The sequence below is a fragment of the Tamandua tetradactyla genome, chromosome 2, assembly GCF_023851605.1.
Source record: "Tamandua tetradactyla isolate mTamTet1 chromosome 2, mTamTet1.pri, whole genome shotgun sequence".
In the NCBI taxonomy this organism is placed as follows: Eukaryota; Metazoa; Chordata; class Mammalia; order Pilosa; family Myrmecophagidae; genus Tamandua; species Tamandua tetradactyla.
This window is the reverse complement of record NC_135328.1, coordinates 194,342,968-194,348,729: the sequence shown is the minus strand read 5'-3', so window position 1 is coordinate 194,348,729 and position 5,762 is coordinate 194,342,968. Positions and strand designations below refer to the sequence as shown.

The window sequence follows — 5,762 nt, the reverse complement described above, 5'->3', positions numbered from 1 at the left end:
TAGTTAATATAATATTGAGGTGTTACTAGGGCTGTGCTTCCTCTGATGATTCTGGGGAAGAACTCTTCTTTGTCTCTTCCAGCTTCTGGTGACCACAGGCATCCTTGGCTTGTGGCAGCATCACTCTGAACTCTGCCTCCATCTTCACATGGCCTTCGCCTGTCCTCTCCTCTTCTTTTTTTTTTTCCAACAATAGAAAATATATTTGGGTAAGTTATGACACAATTTTTTGAGTACTCAGATAATAAAAATGTTATATTTTCACACCAATTACAAACATAAAGTTAAACAATGAATGAAATCAGGGATTCTAAAAATTAAAAAGGGCCTCAAACATATCCACTATCTTTTAAATTTTAGACAAAGGTGTTGAGAATAGATGGGGAAGATACCCAACATATACATCACGATAATAGTCTCTTTTTAAAATTCCTTCCAATTTTAACCCTTTTCTAAAAGCATCAGGGACACTGAGACCCTCATTGTAGATTATGCATCATCTCCTCTCTGGCTATGAGCTGTATAGTTTTAACTAGAGACATCAATGACTTCAGTTTCTGAGACCAGTCATTTAAGAAATTATTTGGACCCTTGGGTCTCTGGAAGTTGATAATTCTTGCCAACCTGTCTACTTTAGCAAAGATGGTCTTGTTAACTACTAGATTCGGGAGAAAAGCCTCTGAATCATCAACAGACAGATCAAGAAGTTGTGCCATCCTCTTCATTGTTATCCTCACATAATACTTGGCCATTACTCTAATATTGTGTTCAACAACTCTGTTCAAGTCTTTCTACCTCTTTTCACCTTCCTTTGCATAACCAGAAACATCAGTTGCAGGACTCTCAATAGACCTTTAATTTCATTCCATGATCCTCAACAAGTGTGGACCAATGCATCAACTCCATTGTGGTAAAAAGTTTTAAAAGATCCTTGTATTTTAGGAATTTCTTCTAACTTCTTGTCACTGCTTAGTCGGTGAACCAAATCTGATTGTTCATTGTCAAATGGATCCAAGATAACAGAGAGAACAATACTTTTCAGAGCCTGATGCCACTTTTTACTTTCTGCCTGTATACAGGGAGTGTCATAGATTGCTCTGTAGTGCTCACAAATAGATAAATAGGATCCCTCATGTTGATCCAGCTGAATCATTAAGTTATAATATTTCAACTTTAATTTCTCTGTATTTTCTTCCTGGGAAAATTTGGTGTTAATTTTCTTGCTGATAATTTGTGTACGGATGTAATCCTTCACAGCTAGGCAGACTCTCATTTGCTCCAAAATAAACCCCACTTGCTCTTTCTTTTCTTTTGACCCATAGGTTTCCACCTGTAACTCTTACAAGAGTAGGCTGACTCTTTCACATCGCCATTTTGTTTCTTTATAGTTGCTAATGTCAGTCGAGCATGCTCAATTTCGACATAAATCTCTCCTTCTGTGACCATTCATAGAGCATCGATTAATTGAAGTTTGACTGGGAGGTCTGTGATTTCTTCAACATAATTACAACACTGTTGAACCATTTTTGCAACAGCTTGTTTTAACTGACTGTGCCTTTCTGACAAAAGCATAATGTTTTCAATAAATAAATCCCATTCTTGAGCCTCATAGCACATCTTCGCTGTTGCAACTAAGATACGGGATGTAGACACCATATCAGAAACTGTATGGGTCTATTTTTCCAAAGAGAAGGGTTTCAGTCTCCATCTTCACATGGCCTTCACTTGTCATCTTTTTTTTTTTTTTTCAAGACTTCTTGAAGTCTTCCTTCCTTGGCCACCTTCTCACGCTTGGGCAGACACTGATCCACAGTGGCGCTAGGGTCCAACTCCATCTTGACGATGCATCCATCAGCCCACTCCAAGCCGCCCTCCGCCATGGTCCCTGCCTGAGCATCCCTTGATGTTCCCCTGGTTTGGCCACCCCTTATCACCCACACCCTCTCCTCTTCCTTTAAAGACACCCAGCCACTGGATTTATGACCCACCCTAAATTCAGGATGATTTCATCTTGAGATGCTTAACCAATTGATAACAAACCTCTCTGGTGCAAGGCCGCCTCGCATTCCCTTGTCATCTCAGCCCCCTTTTGACCACAGCATCTGGCCCTCTGAGCCTGGAGCCTGAGGTTTGGTCCCCGAAACCTCCTGACTGGTCTCAGGGGACAGCAGTTTGCAGGGAATGCCCGGGTTTGAAGTCAAGGACTTCTTCCTCAAGGGCTTTGCCCCTCTCTGTTTCCACACAGAGGCAGATTGATCATGAAGCTAATGACACTTAGGCCTCAGGGACATTCACTCTCTCAGGTCCTTTTCAAGATTCAATGACAGGGTCATAACAATTTCATATTCATAATTTTGCTCTCTCTTTTTTTAACCACTGTTTCTCTTTTTTAAATGAAATCTTAAAGAGGGTCCTCAAACCATATATTTCCTGGACTCACAAGACCTCTCAGGACTTCAGATGAGATCACTGTGCACCTGAGGTTGAACCAGGGAGGGCCTGGGGGCTTCCCAATGGTTTGGGGGGGACAGGGTAGGAAAATCAGCCTCTGCCCTCTCAGATCTACACAGTGACTTCTCAACATCCTGGGGTGCTGCTCTGTTCCTGTTGTCGGCTCCGGGTAAGCCACTTTCCCACCTGGGCCTCCATTTCCACGTCAGAGTGAAACCAGAATGAAGGTGAGAGACTGTGAGAGTCACCTCAGCTCTGATGGCTTTCTGGTTCCTGGTTCTGTCTTTCCTGAGGCCCAGATCCTTGTTGGCTTCTCTGAGTCACTTTACTTTCCTGCCTGGAAACCCCCTCTTTTAGTCAATTAGTTTGAAATTGGTTTTCATGGAGCCAAAAGAAACTTAAGACAAAATGTAACCAGTTGTATCATTTGGCAGATTTTCGATGCTACAGAATGTGTTGAAATAGAGTCCGTGTGAGTCGGGCTGCCCAATGCCTGGTCAAGGCTGTGCAGTCTTGGGAGTGTGAACTTATTGTACAAGCAGTGCTCTCCTAAGAAACCAAAAGGAGGCTTTGAAGGCAATTGGAAAGGTTGAAAGACTATTCAAGCTTAGACGGACTTATTCCATTTTGATTTGTTTTGGACCAATTTGAGCTGGTTTTAGTTGGTTTCACCTGACATACAACAAACCGAGCACATAGTGGCAGGTCTTGGCAGGTTTGGACCAATTTTCGTCATTTGAACTGACTTAGGCTGGTTTGAGCTGACTGCTCATCCATCACATCAACAAAAAGCATTCGCAGTAAGAAGAACCCTTGGGGAGGTGGTGTTCAGGGCGAGCAGTGGAGGAAGGAAACCTATGCGCACTGTTGGTGCACTTGGCAGAACTGTGAATTCTTATAACTTGGCCATATCTACCAGAATAAAAACCGCACGCAGTCTTCTACCCAGGAACCCAACTCCTAGATTCTGTATGACAGAAATAAAAACATAAGCATGTAAGAATTTAAGTATAAAAGCTTTTTGCTGGAAGCATAGTTTATGACAAGAAATCTGGAAACAAAGTGAATGCCCAGCTATAAAAGAATTAATAGTTAAATAGATTGTAGAACCTCCTTATCATAGAATATTATGCAGCCATTGAAAATGATGAGTCAGAGTTGAATCTGTTGACTTGAGGGATTTTCACCTCACTCTTGTAAGTGAGAATAGGAAGGCATGGAAAATAGATGATATGAGCCTGACAATGCCTCTGGAAGGATACACACCACTTGGTTAAGGTAAATTACCTGGGATGGAAAGGAGTTGAAGAGAGGTATGAGAAAGTGAGAGAAGTAAGTAGAACGGGAGCAAGAAAAAAAAATAGTTGATTAAAAAAGGTGTACATGAAAATAAACAGTATATACATTATATTCCCAGTAATGTGATATTAAGTATCCTGTGTGTTACATGGATACATGTAAGCCTGGTTGCAAAATAGTAATAGTTTCCCTCTGGGCCAGGAACAGCTTTGAGTTGAATTTTACTTGCTTTCCTTTAATTTCTGTATTATTTGAATTTATCAAATGAGCATGTACTATATAGATTGCATAAAGCAACTATTCTTATTGTGGAGTAGTAAGAGACTCAATCCTTGTGTGTTGGTGGTGGGAATGTGAAATGATGCAGCTACTTTGGAAAGCAGTTATGATGGTTCCTCAAACAATTAAATAGAATTAACAATCGACCTGGCAGTTCCACTCCTAGGTACTCCCCAAAGAAGGTGGAAACAAGGACTCAGACACACACTTGTGTACCGATGTGCACAGCAGCGTTATTCACAATAGCCAAAAGGTGGAGACAAACCAGTGTCCATCAACAGGTGAACAGAAACAAAATGCGGTGCATGTACAATGGGATGGTATTCGGCCATGAGAAGGAATGAAGCTCTGAGACACAATGCAACATGGATGAACCTTAAAAGCATTATGCTCAGTGAAATAAGCAAGGCACATAAGGGCAGATACTGTATGATTTCACTTATGTGAGATATCCAGAAATAGCAAATTTATAGAGACAGAAGGTAGAGGTTACCAGGGGATATGGGGAGGGGGAGTTGCTGTTCGTGGATTTAGAGTGTTTGAAAATTTTGGAAATGTTGACATAAACATTTTTCTAAAAGACAGACATTTTCTAGTTTTAAATTCAAAGACTGTACCGGCAAGCAGGCGTCCACATGTCCAAGGTCACACAACTGATGAGGGAGTGAACCCAAAAGTCCAAGACCAAGAGCCTGCTCTTTGCCTCCTGCCTGCTAGCAGGGTAAGTTCCGGAGTCAGGCAGACCTGGTTTAAATTCTGGTTCTGCCACTCCTGGCTGTGTCCCCCCGGCTGGTCTCTGCTGCCTGTGAGCAAGGGTCCGGCTCACACACCTCTGCCCAGTGAACTAACAGGAGCATATGTCTCCCCATGGCCTTGACCTGGGGCTCTGTCCTAAGAGTGTTGCTTGCAGCCAGGCCTCCTCCTTGCTGACTCTGGGTCTGCTCCTGCCAGTGACCTGAGCTTTTTCTAGCGGAGCAGCTCTCACCGGGCGCTGCCTGCCTCACAGTCTGTCCGGGATGGAGGGTGGAGTGTCTCCTGCAAACTGTTTCATCAACAAGATGGAGCAAACTGGGATTTATTTCTGCTTCCACTTGCAGAGGTGATTTTATCTTGCTGTGAACTGTCAGGTTTCAGTTCAAGGAGTGGTCGCGCTGGTCCAGTAGCGAAGTGAAGGAAGGCACAAGGAGCTGTTGGTCGAGTGATCATCTTTAATTATTCCCCTCTGCTCTCCCCTGATGCTTACAGAGTGGTAGTCCCTTATATACTAAATTATACAAAAGTGGCATTTTTCCAGCAAATGATTTCACTCATGGGATACATGATTAAATATATGTATATTACATCATTGGTTACACAAGCTAAGCTGTATCATGTTTCCCCCACACACACCCCCAGGGGAACTTATAAAGGCCATCTTAGCAGGCTGTTATTAACAAGTAATTTTTCCCGGCCCCACAGTACAAGCAGGTCATGGGTGGGGGTGTGGGGGTTAGCAGGGTGGGGGCCGAGGGTCGTGGGAGCAGGTGTCTTCTCTGTCCTTTCCAAAATGTAAAGCAGGGACCCATCTGCTTTCTGCTTTCAGGAGCAGCTCATGGCTGGCTGTGAACACCCATTTCAGAGGCACGGGCTGACCTTCCTGGGCTGGGAGTGAGTTACAGGGAGATGGCAGGGAAGCCGGCCTTTTATGGGTACTGGCTTATTCAGCCATCACAGCAACCCTGAGAAGTAACGTC

General features: G+C 43.2%; 1 pseudogene; it reads right to left on the bottom strand.

Moving 5' to 3' along the window:
- Window positions 1-479: 479 nt before the first annotated feature.
- On the bottom strand, window positions 480-1,880 carry LOC143663937 (26S proteasome non-ATPase regulatory subunit 12-like; annotated as a pseudogene).
- Window positions 1,881-5,762: the final 3,882 nt, after the last annotated feature.